Raw genomic sequence first — 12,184 nt, forward strand, 5'->3', positions numbered from 1 at the left:
GTGTGAGATGTGAATACCAGGAGGTGGGGATAATTGAGAGCCATCTTGGAGGCTGGCTACCACAGTAGTATATACACACATCCTAGAATAGTTTCTGGATGGATAAAAATCTTCACCTAATGCTAAAACGATGAAAGCACTAAAAGAAAATCTATGAAATATCTTCATAATCTTGGCATGGGAAAAGCATGACACAAAAGCCAAAAAGAAATCTGATTAAAAAGTTAACATTTCTTCCATATTGAAGGATATATACATGAATAATAAAGACCAAATGCATGTGGGATTAGTAGAGCTTCGACAGATTGGAAGAAAATATTTTTGATAAAAATAACAAATAATTAACAACAATACAACATAAAGAGTGCCCATAAATCAATAAGAAAAAAACAATTGAGAAAACACAAAAAGAGTATGAAGAGTCAATTCAAATGAGTGATTAACATGGAAAAGTGCTCAACCTTACTGTTAATTGAAGTTGTATAAAGCAATGAGATAAGATGTTTTACTCATTGGGTTAGAAAAAATATTAAAACCATAATGGTAGTGTAGGAAAAAATGGGTTCTTTCCCTGTGTACATGGTCTTTTGAGTTAAAATTTGGCAATAAACATTATTTTTTTAAAACTTTTTATTAAGATTATGATAGTTTACAATGTTGTGAAATTTCAGTTGTACATTATTGTTAGTCATGTTGTAGATGCACCACTTCACCCTTTTTGCCCTCCCCCCACCCCCCCTTTCCCCTGGTAACCACCAATCAGTTCTCTTTGTCTATATGTTTAACTTCCACCTATTAGTGGAGTCATACAGAGATTGTCTTTCTCTATCTGGCTTATTTCACTTAACATAATACCCTCAAGGTCCATCCATGTTGTTGTGAATGGGACGATTTTATCCTTTTTTATGGCTGAGTAGTATTCCATTGTATATATATACCATATCTTCTTTATCCAATCATCAGTTGCTTCCACATGTTGGCTATTGTAAATAATGCTGCAATGAACATAGGGGTGTATGGGACTTTTGGAATTGCTGATTTCGACTTCTTTGGATAGATACCCAGTAGTAGCATGGCTGGGTCATAAGCTATTTCTATTTTTATTTTTTTTGAGACATCTCCATACTGTTTTCCATAGTGGCTTCACCAGTTTGCATTCCCACCAAAAGTGTATGAGGGTTCCTTTTTCTCCACAACCTCTCCAACATTTGTCACTTTTTGTTTTGGATATTTTTGCCATTCTAACAGGTGTGAGGTGATATCTTAGGGTAGTTTTGATTTGCATTTCCCTGATGATTAGTGATGATGAGCATCAATATTAACATTTCTGAAATGCATATCCTTTGACTCAGCACTTCCATTTCTGAAATCATTCCACAGGTGTACACACAGACATATGTGCAATGATCACTATTAACAATAAAACTGAAATGGCCTAAGACAACTGGTAAATCTAAAATGTCTGTGAGAAGGAACTAGTTAAATAAATTATGATAAATCCATATCAGGAATGAGGTAGACTCAAAAAGAGGTTCATAGTGTATCATTAAAGGAAAAATGCAAGTTAAAAAGAATGTCTTTTTTCCATTAATGAAAGCTATGTCTATATATAATATATCTTTATAAGCACATAGAAAAGCAATAATATTCTCTAATAATTATTATAAATAATTGTTATTTCTGCATAAGTCTTGGCAGGAATGAAGGAAAAAAGCGGAAGGAGAATTTTCTCTTTACTCTTTCTACTTCCTTGAATTCCTTTAGAAAGAGCATGCAATATCCTTATAATTTTAAAAATTAATATATATTTATTTTGGAAAATATGAAAAAGCTTTTGGGAAAAACTAAACATTACAGTGTCCTTCTATGGAGATGAGCACTTCTAATGTTTTTATATTTTTACACATATGATTTGCTTAATTCTTTATAAAATTAAGTCCAGTCTATATCAGTTTTATATACTGCTCTTTATTAAGTAGCATTCTAGGGGCTGGCCCAGTGGCGCAGCGGTTAAGTGCGCACATTCTGCTTTGTTGGCCTGGGGTTCGCTGGTTTGGATCCCGGGTGCGGACATGGCACTGCTTGGCAAGCCATGCTGTGGCAGGTGTCCCACATATAAAGTAGAAGAAGATGGGCATGGATGTTAGCTCAGGACCAGTCTTCCTCAGCAAAAAGAGGAGAATTGGTGGCAGATGTTAGCTCAGGGCTAATCTCCCTCAAAAAAAAAAGCATTCTATAACATTTTACCATATGAATAACTTCTTCTAAAACATTTTAAAGTATATTTAATTGTTCATGGTATGGATGGAGTGTAATCTATTTCTCACTCTATTGCTCAATAGAAGGTATTTTATAAATTTTGCTTTTAAAAATTACCATGGTATATTCTTACATAAATCTTTGTTTATCTCTGGTTATTTAGAAAAAATAGATATGGAATTTGGCTTAAAAGACTTGAATATTTTTAACACAAATTCTTATTTCTGAATTTGTATTTATACATTTGAATGCATTTTATACCCATTTAGGGCATAGTTCAAGGCAATGTAATTTCAATCATAAGTAAAAAAAAGTACCTGTTAACTTCTAAAAATACGAAAGTTTAAACTTCTGGAATTCAGCAGATCCAATTTTTGAAATTGTAGGGGTGGAGGAAATTAAAATACTTCATTTTCAAGCCAGAAAACCAGCAGTCTGTAAGCACATCAAGTCCTACATGGCTACAGAATTACCTGGTTTGAGCCAATGTGGTTCCCTGGCACAGCTGATTCAGTACTCTGACCTCACCTTCTCTGAGCTAATGGAAATTATTTCTTTCTGCTTTCTGTACCTTCGAAAAACGGCAGGCTTCAAGGTCCCTCCTAATAAATGCCCCGACACTGCCTTGGCCCTCTACTTGTGGAATACATGGGAGTAAAATGTTTCTTCCATGCAAAGCACATTTTTAGACTAGGCTTTGCATATTTAAAATCTCTACACCTTGGTTTTGTGTGTAGAAGTGTTTTACTGATGTGAAACAAAGGAAAATGCATAGTCTATGGCTTGACTAGAAACAGCACACCTGTGTAACCAGCAATCATAAGAAAGTGAACATTAGCTGAGTCCCTGAAGCCCACGTATGCCCCTCCCCACCTCTGCCTCCTCAAGGCACATCACTCTCCTGAGTTCTGACAGCACAGGTTCATTTTACCTGTGTTTGCAATGAATGCACATAGCATTGTTTTGTTCACGCCTTCTCTTACTCAACTTTGCTCTACCTCATTTCGTTGTTCTTTGTGTTTAGTTTCTTTCTGGTAGGTGATTAAGTCCACCTAGCAGCTTAGTCGATCTACCAACAATAATACTCAGCTCTTTCAGCAAGAACATGGGAAACAAGAGAACATTATTTTTTAATGAGCCAAAATGTTGCCCTATTCTCTTTGGGCACAGAGAACAATTCCTAGGCACATATCTGTTTTTCAGAGAGAGTTTTGGAATGCACACATTTCCTCATGCTAGTCATTACAAAAAAGAAAACCATCCCTGCCTCCTCTGAAGGAGTAGTCCCATCTTATACGGGCAAGATAAATTTTTCAAAAATCATAGATTACTGTGGCTTGAATTGTGTGTACTTCTACATTTTGCTTTTGCTGCTGTATAAGCGGAGGAGTGGAGACGAACTCGGAATTGGTTAGCTTGAGCTTGGAGGCACCATTCTGCCATTAATTAGATGTTTAACTAATTAGCAAGTCACTTAACTCTTGGTATTTACTTTGCTTAATTGTAAAATAAGGATGTGGACAAGATCAGTCCTTAAATTGAGACTTCACAGTTTATACCACCCAAAGTTATATACAAGACTCTGTTTTCATCAGATTTTCTGAGTGGTCTGTTACCTAAGAAAGGCAAAATATCATTTGGCTAGATTGCTTGTTCTCAAATCTCAGCCTGCATCAGGATCACCCAAAAGGCTTAAAATTGATTGGGACTGCACCTCCCCGCCTCCTGGCCTCACCTCCTGAGTTTCTGACTCAGTAGATCTAGGGACAAGTTCTCAGTAATAACTGATCTTCCTGGTGTCAGGACTACACTGAGAAAGAACCACTGGGCCAAGTGGTTACTAAGATCCATTTCTGTGCTGACTTCTGCAAATGATTATGTCTTCAGTAAAGGAGGTGGGTTGTATTTCACTCATCTCTCTATCTTTGATTGCCATCTAGCACAATGCATAGCTTGGTAGGAAGTTGGCATTTGGTAAATATTTGAATGAATCAATGAGCGAATGTGCATTAAGAATTCCGTTTTAAAGAGTTGATCATAAATTCATCCTAATGTGTTCCTATACCTTCTTTAAAAAGAACAGTGTTGGAACCACAGCCTGACTTCTACTTAGTAACAATTAGGATTGATACACTAAATAGAAATGCATCATTATTGATTGTGTCATTCTCTGGAACATAGCCAACAAAATGTGGACTCATAATTTATAAAGTGATTCTGACACTATCCCTTATTTGCTTCCAAAAGAAGCAATAATACGTTCTTGTGAGGCTTGTCTAGCCAGGCTCTATAACAGTGCATTGTGGGTATTGACAACCTGTTGTTGACCAATTGTGAGCCCCTCAGCCTATCCCCTCCATCCTAGAACAGATCCAAAACGGTAAAATATCTACCTTTCTCAAACTCTAGTGTGCATCAGAATCACCTGAGGGCTTGTTAATTATGAATTGTTAGCCGCAGAGTTTCAGACTCAGTGCACCTGGGGTGGGGCCTGAAGATCTGCATTTCTAACAAGTTCCAAGGTCACGCTCCTGCTGCTAGTCCAGTGACCTCACGTTGAGAACCACTGGGCTAGATAGTTTCTAATCCCTTAGTAACAGGCATGTTGAAGCAACCCAGCCCCACAGAATGGGACCCTGATCTAGACAACCTCAAAAGCACTGGAATTTCTAAAATTTCTTACCTAGCTTTCTCAAACTCCTGTCTCCTCTGAAATCCTAAAGTAGTCTTAAGAAGTACAAGGGTTTGAAACATCTCAATTCAGACAGTCTAGAATTCTTACAATAGAAAAAAATCCTTTGAGTAAACCCTGGAAACTCTCTTAGCATTCTCCTTTCCCTTGAACAGGAAAACCCAATGGTTTTCTAAGTGTAGACCCCAGACCAGCAGCATCAGCATCACTGGGAGCTAGCTAGAAATGGAAATTGTCAAAATCCACTCCAGACATGCTAAATCAGAAGCTCTGGGGGTAGACCCAGGAATCTATTGTAACAAGCCCTCCTGGTGATTCTGATGCACACTTAGGTTTAAGAACCACTGGCCTGACCTAAACTTCAAGTGTTAGACCATCTTGGAACACATTCCTAAAAGACATGAGGATTGGAGGACAATTAGAGTACAGGCAGGACCAGGCTTTGGCACAAGGTAAGGGGTTAGTGAGACGGTAGATTTCATGTTTTTGAAGGCTGATCAGAGACTATAGCTATATGACTCAGATCAAGCTATGGGAATAGCTGGTGGCTAGTATGAACTCATTCCTAAGTGCGTGTGTACACCTGAAAAGTAATAGTTCTTCTAAAAACTAGTTTTTCTCAACTTTTTATCTTCTTCTTTTTTTTTTTTTTTGAGGAAGATTAGCCCTGAGCTAACTGCTGCCAATTCTCCTCTTTTTGCTAAGGAAGACTGGCCCTGAGCTAACATCTGTGCCCATCTTCCTCTACTTTATACGTGGGACACCTACCACAGTACGGCTTGCCAAGCGGTGCCATGTCCGCACCAGGGATCCAAACCAGCCAACCCGGCTGCCAAAGAGGATGTGTGCACTTAACCGCTGCACCACTGGGCCAGCCCCATTTATCTTCTTATTGAACAATGAAATGAAAAGGGATTCCCAGTGTTTTTTTTCTTCTTTCTAGTATGCTTATCAACAAGCAGGTTTCGTAGTAACAAACAGCAATTTTTCTAAATACAATGGAATCTGGAAGATGAGTATTTTCAACATATCTCAGAATAGACTTCTGGATAATAGAGAGGAACATAGGGGGAACAGAGAAATCAAAGATGAATTTTATGTATATATGCACATGGGAATCTAGATAGGAGGATTACATATAGGCTAACTAGCTTGCAACAAAAGATTTTAAAATTCTGATGCCACATTAATGTTGTGGACAAAGCACATGAAATATCTGATCATTCATCTTTTGTTGGTCAAACCATAAACCTTTTCCACGGATTTTGGTTAAGCTGTTTACTTTGCCCGTACGGCCTCTATCCTTTCGTTCACAACAAAGCATATTTCACAGTGGAGCCAATGAAAAAGACAAGATGTGTACGCCACAGCCAATAATAGAGGCCGACGGAAGTGACGTCAGCGGAAGTACAAGGGAAGGTCAGCGAACACCGAACGCTAGCAGTTTTCTTGTGCTTGTGAGAAAAGTCGGAGGCAAAGATGGAGCAAAAAGTTTTAAACAAATGCTGCCCACCCGCTTTGACCCGTCAAAGATCCCCGTGCTCAAGCTGCCCTAAGACCGGGAGTACGCGTGCATTGACGGCCCCCCTTCAACCTGAGGTGCAAGACATGCAAGACAAACCTCCTGGGGCAACAAGTTCAGCGCGCAGAGACGCTGCAGAGCGCGGCGGCCGGGCCTGCGCAGTTTCCGCTTCTGCGCCAAGTGCGCGCTGCCTGGCAGAGAGCACCTTCAGGACAGAGCCTGAAAACACAAACCACACCAGGGAGCGGAGTCACGCCGATTTTCCAGGCCGAGGAGCTCCTGGAGGCCGAGGAGAAGAGGGTGCAGAGGGAGCAGGAGGACGAGGAGCTGAACAACCCCATGAAGGAGCTGGAGAACCGAACTGAGGACTCCAAGCTGGAGACAGTTCTGAAGAACCTGCGGGACCTCAAGGGCAGTGGCAGACCCATGTGGACTTGGAGGCCGTGTTGAGGCAGGAGCAGGAGCAGAAGGAGGACGAAGTTAGTGGCGGCCTAGAGGGAAGAAGCTAGGAAACAAAGACTGCTGGAGACTCCAATTCGGAGGAGGAGGATGCTGCTCCCACCCCGGTCAGCCCTCCTGCCCAATCCCATCTCCATCCTGGAGGAGGCCCCAAAGGCTAAGAGGAAAGTGGAGAAATGGGAGAGGAGCGTGGGCACCCTTGGCAGCAGGCCCCAGCTATTGGACTTGGTCGTGGTGAAGAAAACGTACCTGGATCGCAGCACCCGCCCTGGGCACCGTGAAGAACGGGAAGCTGCTGACCCTGGACCCCAGACGCCCCGCACCTCCTCCCTGAGTCAGCTGGGCACATATTCGGACAGCGAGGACAGCAGTGGCAGCAACTGTCTGGGGCCACCGCCCAGGCCCTTCCCTGGGGCAAGGGTCACACGTCTAGCTCCAGCCAGTGGGGGCAGGAGGCCTTGGCACCAACCACAGCCACGACTGGACAAGCATGAATGCCCTCCAACCAGTGGGGCCAGCAAGGGCTTCAGCCTAGGGACTGGGTTTCTCTCCTGTCACCCCACCCAGTTAGTCCTCTGGGATCTCAGGGTCCCCAACTCACTCTGGCCCCTACCTGGCACCTAGTTCAGGGCTGCAACATCCCTGGAGCAGCGCTGAGCTTCTGGCAGGCATTTGAAGTCCTGTCTTGAACAGTCCTTGAGATGTCAGCCATGTTTTGGGCGGATGGGTGAGCCCATCCACCCCTGGTTGGCTCCATCTCTTCCTGCCACAAAACTGTCCAGAGCCAATAAAAGGATGCTGCTGGGGAAAAAAAACATTTCACATCATAGCATGTGAGTACTGAACAACTTCTGAAATATATGAATTATGACAATGGCCCATGGACTATTTACAAGTACAGTTTAAAATTTCCGGATATTTGATTTTTTCTAACGTTGTTATTGCTTTCTAGTTTAATTTCACAATGGTTAGAGAAATATGCAGTATGATTTCAAAGCTTTTAAATTTATTGAGACTTGTTTTATAGCCCAGCATATGGTCTATCTTGATGAATATCCCATGTGCACTGGAAAATAACGTGGACTCTGCAGTTGTTGGGCAGAGTGTTCTATAAATATCACTGATGGTGGTGTTCAGAGCGTCTGCCTTTAATGACTTCTTTGCCCAGTAGTTGTATCAACTGCTGAGAAAGGGGTATTAAAATCAACCCTGATTGTAAAGTGTACATTTCTCTGTTTAATTTGACCAGTTTTGCTTCATGTATCTAGAAGCTCTGTTATTAAATACCTAAACCTATGATCGTTATATCTTTCTCATGAATTGGCCAATTTTTCATTATGAAATTGATATCGATCCTGATGTGAGTTTGGTTACCTGTTGCACAGCAAGCCAATCTCTGCCACCAGGTGCAGTGGAAGAAAGTAGGACTTTATTATTGCAAGTGCTGAGCAAGGAGAATGGGTAACTAATGCTGAAATCCCAAACTCCTGGAAAAGCTACAAGCAAGGGTTTTTACTTGGGGTTTTAGGTGGGGGGGTGGGGGGGAACATATAGCGTTGCTAGTGGGCATTTTCCCGCCAGCCTGTGTTTGGCCTTGATTGGCTGCTTGCAGGGAGAGGGGAGTGGTAAGACAGGATGATTGCAGGTGGGCGTCCTTGGCTGTCTTGCCTTCATAATGGATGGTGGTTTCTGTTGTCAGGGAGCCGAGGAGTTGAGGTCTGGGAAGCCTCAGTTTTCTGATATCCTCTAGACACCAGTTTTCCTGGGGCAGACTTCAAGGACGCATGATTAGCTAAAACTTTAATGTGAGCCCAATGCCAGGCTACCTGGACTTGAACAATTTGTAACTTCTATTTGGTTGTAAAGCTTGGGGAGTCAAAGGTTAAAGAGACAGATACTTACATATGAGTGTAGCTAAAGAAGCAGGGAGCCGAATGTTTTTGGTTTTAACCCCATATATGCTGGGTTCAATGTAGGTGAACCGATGTCAGGGCTGCTGTTAACTAAGAGCTGATAACAAAATGTCCCTCTTTGCTTCTAGTAATAATCTTTGTCTTGAAATCTACTTTACCTGATAGTACAACCAACCCACCCTTTTTAGTGTTGAAGAGAAAAACCACAGGCCCCAAATGGCATCCCTTGTGCTAATGTATGTATATATGTATTTATTTATTTGTTTACATATGCTTTTTTAAAGGGGTGGGGGAGAGGTGCACTTACCCAGTGCTCTCTCTTCCTCTGTGTTGACTCCTCCCATTGTTTGCCTCCCCACCAGTATCTGCTTGATTTTTTGTTACTCTCCACTGCCTTCAAGTAATTGTTTTCCTATTTTGTTTAGAGTTTATAGTTGTTATCCATGGGGAGTTTGGTCTTATAGAAACTACTTAGCATTACCAGAAGCAGGACCTTGAATAGTGAATTCTTCTAGGAATCTTACTGACCAGCCCACCATTCCAGCTTGCAGCTATAGCCACACAATTTCCACACCTATCCTTGTTCTCTTAGGTGTTTATTAGATGTAACCTTTTTTTAAATTTTTTATTTATTTTTACTTTTTTACTTTTTATTGAGATTATGATAGTTTACAACCTTGTGAAATTCCAGTTGTACATTATTGTTTGTCAGTCATATTATAGGTGCACCACTTCACCCTTTGTGCCCACTGCCTACCTCCCCTTTCCCTGATAACCACTCATCTGTTCTCTTTGTCCACGTGTTTAACTTCCACATATGAGTGGAGTCATGCAGAGATTGTCTTTCTCTCTCCGGCTTATTTCACTTAACATATAATACCCTCAAGGTCAGATGTAAGCTTTTTTGATTCTGCTACATTTGTCTCGTTAAAAATTCTGAAAAATAAAATCTGTAGCTTTCACGTCTAGAGAGTTAACTTGAGGAACAGTTTATCACATTATTGTTAATGGCTTAAAGTGGGGTTCAGTTTGCCCAAAGTCAAGAGAGATCCAGGAGATAAAACAGGAGAGTCTGTGTCTGTTGTGAACTTGGCATCTGACTCCACCATAATCAATAATTCACGTTCTACACCACGCCAAGATCCTGGTCAAAGATATGTATGAAAGTCAGTTAACTCGTGTTCAACTTGGTTGCTCCCAGCTCCAAAGAGAGGGTTCTGGTTCCAGAAATCCTCCTTAGCCTGAGGGTACCATTTCTGTCAGGTATTAGTTACCTTGGCAGAAGCAAGAAAAACCCGATATTTTTTAAAAATCATTGTAAGTGTAAGTTCACCTCTATTAAAACTTAATCAGGAAGGCAGCTATGCTCATCACTATCAAAAAAAAAAAAAAAGGAGGGGGCACTGGCCCTGTGGGCCAAGTGGTTAAAGTTCTATGTGTTCCACTTCTGTGGCCTGGGTTTGCGGGTTCGGATCCCGGGTGCGGACCTGCTCCACTTATCAGCCATGCTGTAGAGGCATCCTACGTAGAAAGTAGAGGAAGATTAGCACAGATGTTAGCTCAGGGCAAAATTTCCTCAAGCAAAAAAAGAGGAGGATTGGCAACGGACGTTAGCTCAGGGCGAATTTTCCTCACGAAAAAGAAAAAAAAGGAATCAGGGACTGGGAATGTATGGTGCTGTGGGGAAGAGAGAATTTCTTTAGGTCATAATTTATGTCACAAAATGAGTAATCACACAGGAAATGAGCATCAGTATCACACCACGGGAGAAGGGGCCAGTTATCAGGGCTCTCATTGTTTTGTGTCCTTATAGGCACCTTTCAAAACTTTTATACCTTGTTATGTTCTAGTTGATGGGAAAAACACAAAATTACAAATATTGGCATATTTCCTGGTAATTTTAGTATCACCTCTACTGGCAGCTTGTTCAAAGCACTCAAAGATAATGATGATAAACCACTTTAGAAATAGATTGTGGGTTTCATTACATTCCAGAACTTAGTGATTTAGTGTTTTTTATTATAGTATGATATCAAGATATAAGGATGCTAAAATCTGTATTAGTCAGAGTCCTACCAGAGAAATAGAAACAGTAGGAGATATATGTATACACCACACATACATAAATATACACACATATATACACACACACATTTATACACACCCATATGCACACATGGGGATGTATATACTATTTTGCATGGAAACAAATAATGTGGAATAACAAAATTGTTTTATTTAATCCCATTTTAAAGTGCTGCAAATATTATGAATTCAGTTTCTCTTTAGATCAAAGTAATACCCCCCAAACTGTCAAGGAAAATCTCTAAAATGGATATTATAACCTTTTCATTCTTATAATAGTTTTGGAGGACTATGTTTGTTTATGTTCAAAGCCCGAAGTAACATAGTTTTGGGGACAAATGCATCAGATCGGGATTCCAGAGACTGTGGTCTCCAAAAAAGAAATTTTTTTTTTAGTTAAAGAAAAAGAGAGAGCCAGCCCTGATGGCCTAGTGGTTAAAGTTTGGTGCACACCGCTTTGATGGCCTGGTTCACTTCCTTGTCACGGAACCACACCACCCATCTGTCAGTTGCCATGCTGTGGCAGCAGCTCACATAGAAGCACTAGAACTAGAATGACTCATAGCTAGCTTACACAACTGTGTACTGGGGCTTTGGGGAGAAAAAACAAACAGAGGAAGATTGGCAACAGGCGTTAGCTCAGGGCAAACCTTTCCCTACAAAAAAGAAAAGAAAAGAGAGTGAGACTATGGTCCCTCTGTTCTTCATTCTTATCCTCTGTTGACTTGGGTTTCTTCTCTTGTAAAATCAGAGGGTTAGACATGATGACCTCTAAATGCACGTATCTTTCTAAGTGTGTGTGATTTCATAAGTGCATTCATATGACCTGAGAGTGGCTCCAGAACTGCCTGTTGACCTCTGTGAACCCTATGGATATGCTATCAGGATACCCTAAAAGAATGGTTATAATAGAACGATTTAAAGATTTGGTATTGCCACCAATGACACTTTTTTAAAATGCACAATAAAATTCATAAAAGTCACAGATAAGGCCCTCCATCACCCTGTGGTTAAAAATAATCATTTAAGTCAGACTCTAATTTCTAAAGTTGTTTTAGTTAGATTGAGTCTAAAGCTTCGTTCCTTTGTTCCCCTTGTGTATTAAAAAAAAGTTATTTTCCGTATACAATGACCAACAAAGTTTCAAGCAAACAAGTGAACTCCTCAGAAGTTATGATTTATGCATTGTTTTAGATATGAGGAAAGTATTCTTGTTCTTAAAATCATGCTGAAAATAAAGAATGATTCTACTAG

At 40.7% G+C, this 12,184-nt stretch overlaps 1 pseudogene; it reads left to right on the forward strand.

Moving 5' to 3' along the window:
* Positions 1–5,638: 5,638 nt before the first annotated feature.
* On the forward strand, positions 5,639–8,236 carry LOC100066034 (splicing factor YJU2 pseudogene; annotated as a pseudogene).
* Positions 8,237–12,184: the final 3,948 nt, after the last annotated feature.

This window comes from Equus caballus, chromosome 4 (genome assembly GCF_041296265.1).
Source record: "Equus caballus isolate H_3958 breed thoroughbred chromosome 4, TB-T2T, whole genome shotgun sequence".
Lineage (NCBI taxonomy): Eukaryota > Metazoa > Chordata > Mammalia > Perissodactyla > Equidae > Equus > Equus caballus.